Genomic DNA, 11,326 nt, shown 5'->3' with positions numbered 1-11,326 from the left:
CTTGTGTCAAATCTATAAATTTGGGTTGAATACTCTACCGCCGAAAACTGTTGCGATCCCCTATACTTGTGAGATATCAGTGCCCCCGGCGGCTAGAACTTTGCATCTTGCTTGTGAGGGCGCACGTCGAAGCACACTTGCAAGTGGTGCCCGAGCACCTCCCTCGCCACACTGGTCAGGTCAGACGCTCTCCAGATGGAAGCACCCGAGCCTGCCCTGAGGGAGGCATCGGGCATGCCTTCCTACGCAGGAGGGAGGCAAGCCCCGACAGCCGGGGCGGAGGTCTGGGTGTCGCCTCCAGCCGCCTGCCTTGTGCTTCAGGCGGCTCTTGGGGAGGAGCTATTTCTTATTTTCGGGGGTAGCCTCAGGAGGCGTGGCGATGTTCTCGTTGTCAAAGTTGTCAGCTGCAGTGGCCCGGTAGGCGTGCTCAAGGGAGAAGACCGCATCCTTCTTTTCGCAAGTGATGGTGATGACGCCGCTGCAGCCGGGCATCTTGAGGACATGTAGCCATGGTGAGCCGCTGCCACATGTACCGAAGGGTACCCTAGGATGGCGTTGTACGGGAGGCCGATGTGGGCCACGTCAAAGTCGGTCAGCTCTGTGTGGTACTTGTCACGTGTACCGAAGGTGATCGGAAGGTGCACCTACCCAAGGGGATGGTCAATCCATCCGTCACCCTAGAGAAGGGCCTGGTGGGCATCAGCTGGTCGTAGGGCGCCTGAAGCTTCTCGAAGGTCTCGAAGGAGATCACGTTAAGGTCAGCCCCTCTATCGATAAGAGTCTTAGTGACTGTGACGTTGCTGATGCTGGGAGTGCACAGCATGGGGAGCGCACCGGCGGTAGCTGAGCACCTGAGGTGATCCTTGGAGTCGAAAGTGATGGCGTAAAGTGACCACTTGAGAGGCCGCATAGCGTCAAGCCTTGGGAGGGCGACATTCACCTCGCGGGAGAACTGCTTGAAGAGGCGATTGGACGCGGGAGCCTGAGCTCTGTCGAGAAATACAGCCTATCGTGCGAGGCTCCAGGTAGCCCCCAGCTCCCTAGTCTTGCTGGTTGTTGCCGTTCCTCCTAGGGCTAGTGGCAGCGGTGGATGGGCCGCATTGTCCTGAGGGCATGCCTCGCAAGGCTGATCACACCAGGTGCCATCGGGAGGCTGGTCTCGCCAAGCTGGTCACGCCAGGCCTGGCGCGGGTTGCCATTGCGGTTGTCCCATTGGCTGTCGCAATCGTTGCGGTTGTCCCATTAGCCACTGCAATCGTTGCAGTCGGGGTGCCGATATAGGCGCTCGTTGCGGAGCGCCTTGAGCTCTTGACAGTCGTTGGTGTTGTGGGTGTGCATGTTGTGATAGACGTAGAACAGGCAGATGCACCCTTCGGGCTCATCACGGTCGTGACCGCAATTCAGCTTGGGTTCTGCGGCCACCACGACAGGCCCTTGCGTTTGATCTCCTTACCCTTGACCTTGCCATCATCAAGCATCGCGTTGGGGTCGTTGTGGAGGAAGAGGCGGTCCTCTTCGGCCTTGCCACACTTGTCGGTGAGGTTGAACAGCTACAGCGCCGTGCTCAGGGTATCGTTGATGGTGAGCTTCTCGCACTTGCAGACGTCTTTGACGCCGTTGGTGAACGCCATGATGATGGCCTCGTCCGTGGAGCGCGGGATCTGATGGCGCACCTGGCTGAAGCATTAGATGTACTGGCAGAGGCTTTCGCCAGGGCACTGTTTCATGTGCGGCAGGTCGTCCATGGTGAGGACGCGGTCGTGGGTGCCCCTGAAGTTGGCGACGAACAGCTCACACAGCTCGCCCCACGAAGAGATCGATTCCTCGGGTAGGTTCATGAACCAGGAACGCACGCCGTCCTTGAGGGCCATGCAGAACCAGTTCGTCATGACCTTGTAGAGCTGAGGAACTATGTAGGGTTGGGGACGCCATCGTAACACGGGGGTAGGTCTGGTTTGAACTTGGCGAGCCAAACCACCTGGCGTAGCTCGCGAGTGAAGGCCCGGGAACCAACACTGGACAGAGCTCCTCGCGCGAGGGCAGGGCGATTCTGGCGCCCGGCCGCCGCGACCTCTTAGACGGCTCGGTCTTGGCGCTGCTGTCGCTGCTCGATGAGCACGCGCACGTCCAGCAATGCGCGGTGTATGATCTGGTAGCTCGCCTCGTCACGGGCCGGTGCAGGCGTTCTGCGCAGCGGGTCGCGAGGCCGACGTTGCGCCCGGGCTCGACGTAGTCACTTGTAGGGGAGGAGGTGGAGGTGCAGCGTGCGCAACCTCGCCAGCACGATACGACGGGGGATGCGGCGAGTGGGAGGGTGCCTGGGCGTCGTCCATGGAGTTGACGAGCTCGGAGATGCAACCAAGCCAGGCGTCGTAGCCTTCGTTGGCCAGGCGGTAGCGCAGCAGTTCGCATGTGATGAGCAGCACAGCCTGCGCTTTCACCGGTCCACGGCAGGCATGGGAAGATGAGGCCGTGTCCGGGGTAAGCGAAGGCATGGCCATGCAGCCTTCGGGCTGCACGGATGGGTGCAGGGAGGAGTATTGTTGCTGGTGCACGTAGGGGTCGGTGGCAGTGTTGGCCATGGCCAAGGGAAAGTAGAGGTGGTTACCAAGGCTCACGGGCTCCGTCTGGGTGACACGAGACGCCCGGCACTCGGCACGGACATGGCGAGCGTCGGCCATGGAGTTGGTGAAGCTGAACCCGGAGCGAAGCGGAAGAACTGAGGTGACCCCTTGATACGTCTCCAATGTATCTATAATTTTTTATTGTTCCATGCTATTATATTACCCCTTTTGGATGTTTATGGGCTTTATTTTACACATTTATATCATTTTTGGGACTAACCTACTAACCGGAGGCCCAGCCCGTATTGCTGTTTTTTTTACTTATTTCAGTATTTCGAAGAAAAGGAATATCAAACGGAGTCCAAACGGAATGAAACCTTCGGTAGCGTGATTTTTGGAACGAACATGATCTAGAGGACTTGGAGTGCAAGTCAACAAGCAGCCGAGGCGGCCACGAGAGGGTAGGGCGCCGCCCCCTATAGGGCGCGCCCCCCTGTCTCGTGGGCCCTCGGGCGGCCACCGACGTACTTCTTTGTCCTATATAAGCCTACGTGCCCCGAAAACATCCAGGGAACCAACGAAAAACAATTTCCACTGCTGTAACCTTCTTTATCCGTGAGATCCCATCTTGGAGCCTTCGCCGGCGCTCCGCCAGAGGGGGAATCGACCACGGAGATCTTCTACATCAACACCATAGCCCCTCCGATGAGTTGTGAGTAGTTTACCACAGACCTTCAGGTCCATAGTTATTAGCTAGATGGCTTCTTCTCTCTTTTTGGATCTCAGTACAATGTTCTCCCCCTCTCTTGTGGAGATCTATTTGATGTAAACTCTTTTTGCGGTGTGTTTGTCGAGATCCGATGAATTGTGGGTTTATGATCAAGTTTATCTATGAGAAATATTTGAATCTCCTCTGAGTTCTTTTATGTATGATTGAGTTATATTTGCAAGTCTCTTTGAATTATCAGTTTGGTTTGGCCTACTAGATTGATCTTTCTTGCCATGGGAGAAGTGCTTAGCTTTGGGTTCAATCTTGCGGTGTCCTTACCCAGTGACAGAAAGGGTTGCAAGGCACATATTGTATTGTTGCCATCGAGGATAAAAAGATGGGGTTTATATCATATTGCATGAGTTTATCCCTCTACGTACATCATGTCATCTTGCTTAAGGTGTTACTCTTTTCTTATGAACTTAATACTCTAGATGCAGGCAGGAGTCGGTCGATGTGTGGAGTAATAGTAGTAGATGCAGGCAGGAGTCGGTCTACTTGACACGGACGTGATGCCTATAAATATGATCATGCCTAGATAATCTCATAATTATTCGCTTTTCTATCAATTGCTCGACAGTAATTTGTTCACCCACCGTAATACTTATGCTATCTTGAGAGAAGCCTCTAGTGAAACCTATGGCCCCCGGGTCTATCTTTTATCATATAAGCTTCCAATCTACTTTTCTTTGCATATTTACTTTTTGCATCTATATTATAAAATACGAAAAATATATTTATCTTATCATACTATCTCTATTAGATCTCACTTTCGCAAGTGGCCATGAAGGGATTGACAACCCCTTTAATGTGTTGGTTGCGAGTTCTTTCTTTGTTTGTGTAGGTGTGTGGAACTTTTGAGGAGCCTCCTACTGGATTGATACCTTGGTTCTTGAAAACCGAGGGAAATACTTACGCTACTATTGCTGCATCACCCTTTCCTCTTCAAGGAAAACCAACGCAAGCTCAAGACGTAGCAAGAAGGATTTCTGGCACCGTTGCCGGGGAGGTCTTCGCTCAAGTCAAGACATACCAAGTACCTATCACAAACTCATCTCCCTCGCATTTACATTATTTGCCATTTGCCTCTCGTTTTCCTCTCCCCCACTTCACCCTTGCCGTTTTATTCCCCCTCTCTTTCCCAATCTCCACCTCTCTCTTTCGCTTGCCCTTTTTCTGTTTAATTGTGTGTTAGATTACTTGTTGCCATGGCGCAAGATAATACCAAATTGTGTGATTTCTCGAATACCAATAATAATGATTTCCTTAGTACTCTGATTGCTCCTCTGAATGATGTAGAGTCTTGTGAAATCAATACTGCTTTGTTGAAACTTGTTATGAAAGATCAATTCGTCGGCCTTCCTAGTGAAGATGCCGCTACTCATCTAAACAACTTTGTTGATTTGTGTGATATGCAAAAGAAGAAAGATACGGATAATGATATTGTTAAATTGAAGTTATTTCCATTTTCACTTAGAGATCGTGCTAAAGTTTGGTTTTCGTCTTTGCCTAAAAATAGTATTGATTCTTGGAACAAGTGCAAAGATGCTTTTATCTCTAAGTATTTTCCTCCCGCTAAGATTATCACTCTTAGGAATGATATTATGAATTTTAAACAACTTGATCATGAGCATGTTGCCCAATCTTGGGAAAGAATGAAATTGATGATTCGCAATTGCCCTACTCATGGTTTGAATTTATGGATGATCATACAAAAAATTTATGTCGGTTTGAACTTTGCTTCTAGAAATCTCTTAGATTCGGCCGCGGGAAGCACATTTATGGAAATCATGTTAGCAGATGCTACAAAACTCCTTGATAATATTATGGCTAATTATTCTCAATGGCACACCGAAAGATCTTCTAGTAAAAGAGTGCATGCTAGAAGAAATCAATGTTTTAAGTGGAAAGATGGATGAACTTATGAAATTGTTTGCTACTAAAAATACTCCTCTTGATCCCAATGATATGCCTTTGTCTACTTTGATTGAGAATAATAATGAATCTATGGATGTGAACTTTGTTGGTAGGAATAGTTTCGGTAAAAATGCTTATAGAGGAAACTTTAATGCTAGACCGTTCCCTAGTAATTCCTCTAATAATTATGGAAATTCCGACAATAATTCTTATGGTAATTTTAATAACATGCCCTCTGATTTTGAGAATAGTGTGAAAGAATTTATGATCTCTCAAAAGAATTTTAATGCTTTGCTTGAAGAAAAATTGCTCAAAGTTGATGATTTGGCTAGGAACGTTGATAGACTTTCGCTTGATGTTGATTCTCTTAAACTTAGATCTTCTTACCCTAAGCATAATATCAATGAGTCTCTCAAAGCAATGAGAATTTCCATTGACGAGTGCAAGGAAAGAACCGCTAGATTGCGTGCTAAGAAAGATAGCTTTGTAAAAGCGTGTTCTTCTAGTTTCCATGGAAATAATGATGAGGATCTTAAAGTTATTGATGCGTCTCTTATTAGATCTTTGTTTTGCAATACGAATCTTGATAATTATGGGACTGAAGATGAGTCAACTTTACCTAGAAGGAGTCCCAAGAATTCGGAGTTTTTAGATCTTGATGCTAAATTTGGTAAAAGTGGGATTGAAGAGGTCATGACTTTAAATAGTATTGAACCCACTATCTCGGATTTCAAGGAATTTGATTATGATAATTGTTCTTTAGAAAGTTGTATTTTCTTGTTGCAATCCGTTGTTAATTCTCCTCATGCTTATAGTCAAAATAAAGCTTTTACCAAACATATCGTTGATGCCTTGATGCAATCTTATGATGAAAAACTTAATTTGGAAGTTTCTATACCTAGAAAACTTAATGATGAGTGGGAACGTACTATAAAGATTAGAATTAAATATCATGAGTGTTTTGCTTTGTGTGATTTGGGTGCTAGTGTTTCCACGATTCCGAAAACTTTATGTGATATTCTAGGTTTCCATGATCTTGATGATTGCTCTTTAAATTTGCACCTTGCGGATTCCACCATTAAAAAGCCAATGGGAAGGATTAATGATGTTCTCATTGTTTCAAATAGAAATTTGGTTCCCGTAGATTTTATCGTTCTTGATATAGATTGCGATCTTTCTTGCCCTGTTATTCTTGTTAGACCTTTCCTTAGAACGATTGGTGTGATTATTGATATGAAGGAAGGGAATATTAGATTCCAATTTCCATTAAAGAAAGTCATGGAGCACTTTTCAAGAAAGAAAGTCAAATTACCTTATGAATCTATCATGCAAGCTACATATGAATTTAGTGCCAAAGATGGCACTACTTAGATCTATCTTTGCTTTTATGCCTAGCTAGGGGCGTTAAACGATAGCGCTAGTTGGGAGGCAACCCAATTTTCTTTGTGTTTTTTGTTTTTGTTCCTGTTTAGTAATAAATCTTGCATCTACCTTCTGTTTAGATGTGTTTTTATATTTTAATTAGTGTTTGTGCCACGTAGAACCTATAGGATAACCTATGATGTTAGTTGATTTGATTCTGCTGAAAAAACAGAAACTTTGTGCACACGAATTTAGTTTTTTTTAAATCACAGAAACGTGATTTTGCGTTGATTCTTTGTGCTGCTGATCAACAGACAAATTTTCCAGATCTTCCTATTTTTGTAGGATTTTTAGAGTTCCAGAAGTTTGCGTTAGTTACAGATTGGTACAGACTGTTTTGTTTTTGACAGATTCTGTTTTTCGTGTGTTGTTTGCTTATTTTGATGCATCTATGGCTAGTAAAATAGTTTATAAACCATAGAGAAGTTGGAATACAGTAGGTTTAACACCAAAATAAATAAAGAATGAGTTCATTACAGTACCTTATGTGGTGGTTTTATTTTCTTTCACTAACGGAGCTTATAAGATTTCCTGTTGAGTTTTGTGTTGTGAAGTTTTCAAGATTTGGGTAAAGCTTTTATGGACTATGGAATAAGGAGTGGCAAGAGCCTAAGCTTGGGGATGCCCATGGCACCCCAAGATATTCAAGTATAGCCAAAATCTTAGCTTGGGGGCTCTTTCGTCTTCGTTCATTGGTAACTTTACTTGGAGCTATATTTTTATTCGCCACATGATATGTGTTTTGCTTGGAGCGTCGTGTATTATATTAGTCTTTGATTTTTAGTTTACCGCAATCATCCTTGCTGTACACACCTTTTGGGAGAAGCCTACTTGATTAGAATTTGCTAGAATACTCTATGTGCTTCACTTATATCTTTTGAGCTTGATAGTTTTTGCTCTAGTGCTTCACTTATATCTTTTAGAGCACGACGGTGGCTTAATTTTGAAGAAATTGCTAGTCTCTCATGCTTCACTTATATTATTTTGAGAGTATTTTATAACAGCATGGTATTTACTATGGTTACAAATTTGGTCCTAGAATGATGAGCATCCAAGTTGGGTATAATAAAAACTATCATAGAAAGTGAATTGGATGCTATGATCAATTTGATACTTGATAATTGTTTTGAGATATGGAGGTAGTGATATTAAAGTCATGCTAGTTGAGGTGATTATGAAAAATGATTGTGTTGAGGTTTGTGATTCCCGTAGCATGCATGTATGGTGAACCGCTTTGTGATGAAGTTGGAGCACAATTTTATTTATTGATTGTCTTCCTTATGAGTGGTGGTCGGGGACGAGCGATGGTATTTTCCTACCAATCTATCCCCCTAGGAGCATGCACGTAGTACTTTGTTTTTGATGACTTCTAGATTTTTGCAATAAGTACATGAGTTCTTTTAACTAATGTTGAGTCCATGGATTATACGCACCCTCACCCTTCCCCCATTGCTAGCCTCTTTTGTGCCGCGCAACTTTCGCCGGTACCATACACCCACCATATACCTTCCTCAAAAAAGCCACCATACCTACCTATTATGGCATTTCCATAGCCAATCCGAGATATACTGCCATGCAACTTTCCACCGTTTCGTTCATATGACATGCGTTACTTTTGTCATATTGCTCTTTGCATGATCATGTAGTTGACATCGTATTTGTGGCAAGGCCACCTTCATAATTTTCATACATGTCGCTCTTGATTCATTGCATATCCCGGTACACCGCCGGAGGCATTCATATAGAGTCATATCTTCTTCTAGCTTTGAGTTGTAATTCTTGAGTTGTAAATCCATAAAAGTGTGATGATCTTCATTATTAGAGCATTGTCCCTGAGGGAGTCCTGGACTAGGGGGTGTCCGGATAGCCGAACTATCATCATCGGCCGGACTCCAAGACTATGAAGATACAAGATTGAAGACTTCGTCCCGTGTCCAGATGGGACTTTCCTTGGCGTGGACAGCAAGCTTGGCGATACGGGTATGTAGATCTCCTACCATTGTAACCGACTCTGTGTAACCCTAGCCCTCTCCGGTGTCTATATAAACCGGATGGCTTTAGTCCGTAGGACGAACAACAATCATACCATAGGCTAGCTTCTAGGGTTTAGCCTCCTTGATCTCGTGGTAGATCTACCCTTGTAATACCCACATCATCAATATCAATCAAGCAGGACGTAGGGTTTTACCTCCATCAAGAGGGCCCGAACCTGGGTAAAACATTGTGTCCCTCGTCTCCTGTTACCATCCGCCTAGACGCACAGTTCGGGACCCCCTACCCGAGATCTGCCGGTTTTGACATCGACATTGGTGCTTTCATTGAGAGTTCCTCTGTGTCGTCACCGATAGGCTCGATGGCTTCTTCGATCATCACCAACGACGCAGTCCAGGGTGAGACTTTTCTCCCCGGACAGATCTTCGTATTCGGCGGCTTTGCACTGCGGGCCAATTCGCTTGGCCATCTGGAGCAGATCGAAAGCTACGCCCCTGGCCGTCAGGTCAGATTTGGAAGTTTGAACTTCACGGCTGACATCCGCGGAGACTTGATCTTCGATGGATTCGAACCACAGCCGAGCGCGCCGCACTGTCACGATGGGCATGATTTAGCTCTGCAGCCGGACAGTGCCCTGGAGGCCGCACACCAGCCCGCTCCGACCCTCGATTCGGAGCCGGCTGCGCAGATCGAGGACGGATGGTTAGACACCGCCTCGGGGGCTGCAACCTCTACGGCGATGGAGCCGAATACTGGCCTTGTCCCCTGTGAAGCTCGTGACTCCGAGGTGCCGGACTCCTCGCCGGACTCCGTACCTCCCGCGACCCCTCCAATCGAATCCGATTGGGCGCCGATCATGGAGTTCACCGCTGCGGACATCTTTCAACACTCACCTTTCGGCGACATCTTGAGTTTGCTAAAGTATCTCTCGTTATCAGGAGAGCCCTGGCCGGACTGCGGTCAGGACGGTTGGGATGCGGACGACGAAGAAATTCAAACCCACCCACCACCCACTTAGTAGCCACTGTCGAAGATCTAACCGACATGCTAGACTTAGACTCCGAAGACATCGACGGTATGGACGACGATGCCGGAGACGACCAAGAACCAGTGCCTACTGGGCACTGGAAAGCCACCTCATCATATGGCATATACATGGTGGATATCCCAAAGGATGGGAATGGCGGAGGAACAGAGGAGGATGACCCCTCCAAGAAACAGCCCAAACGCCGGCGTCAGCGGCGCCGCTCTAAATCCCGCCAAAGCAAGAATGGAGATTCCGGCACCGGAGATAATAACACCCCAGACAGTGCCGAAGACAACCCCCTGCAGCAAGATTCAGCACAGGAGGACGGAGACGCCAGCCCTCACGAGAGAGCGGCATACGAAGAGGTAGAGGATGATAATTACATGCCTCCCTCTGGAGACGAGGAAAGCCTCGACGACGACGAATTTGTCGTGCCTGAGGATCCCGCCGAACAAGAGCGTTTTAAACGCAGGCTTATGGCCACGGCAAACAGCCTCAAGAAAAAGCAGCAACAGCTTAGAGCTGATCAAGATCTGCTAGCCGACAGATGGACTGAAGTCCTTGCGGCCGAAGAGCATGAGCTCGAACGCCCCTCCAAAAGCTACCCCAAACGCAAGCTGCTACCCCGATTAGAGGAGGAGGCATATAAACCCGCATCACCAGAGCATGATACGGCTGACCGGCCACCCCGTGGCCGCGACAGAGAGGCCTCTAGGCCCTCCATTAGAACCGTACCCCGGCATCGCTCGAAAAGCACAAGACCAGAGGGGAACGCTCCGGACTTGCGAGATATATTGGAGGATAAGGCAAGACAATCAAGATCGATCTACGGATCGCGGGGGCGCCCCATTATACGTGACGACAACCGTCGCACCGGACACAGCAAGTCCGGCCGGGCCGAACACAGTAGACAAAACTCTTTTGAGCTTCGTCGTGATATAGCCCAATACAGAGGCGCCGCACACCCACTATGCTTCACAGATGAAGTAATGGATCATCAAATCCCCGAAGGGTTTAAACCCGTGAATATTGAATCTTATGATGGCACAACGGACCCCGCGGTTTGGATCGAAGACTATCTCCTTCATATCCACATGGCCCGCGGTGATGATCTCCACGCCATCAAATACCTCCCACTCAAGCTTAAAGGACCAGCTCGGCATTGGCTTAACAGCTTACCAGCAGAATCAATTGGGAGTTGGGAGGACCTGGAAGCCGCATTCCTTGATAACTTCCAGGGCACGTATGTGCGACCACCAGACGCTGACGACCTAAGCCACATAATTCAGCAGCCAGACGAATCGGCCAGACAATTCTGGACACGGTTCTTAACTAAGAAAAATCAAATCGTCGACTGTCCGGATGCAGAGGCCCTCGCGGCCTTCAAACATAACATCCGTGACGAGTGGCTTGCCCGGCACCTGGGGCAGGAAAAGCCGAAATCCATGGCAGCCCTCACATCACTCATGACCCGCTTCTGCGCGGGAGAAGACAGCTGGCTAGCCCGCAGCAACAACCTCAGCAAAAATTCTGGCAGTCCGGATATCAAGGACCACAATGGCAGGTCGCGTCGCAACAAGAACAAACGCCGCATTAACGGCGACAATAATGAGGATACGGCAGTCAATGCCGGAT

This window comes from Triticum aestivum, chromosome 6B, assembly GCF_018294505.1.
Source record: "Triticum aestivum cultivar Chinese Spring chromosome 6B, IWGSC CS RefSeq v2.1, whole genome shotgun sequence".
Classification (NCBI taxonomy): Eukaryota; Viridiplantae; Streptophyta; class Magnoliopsida; order Poales; family Poaceae; genus Triticum; species Triticum aestivum.
Note: the sequence above shows the minus strand (reverse complement) of the source record.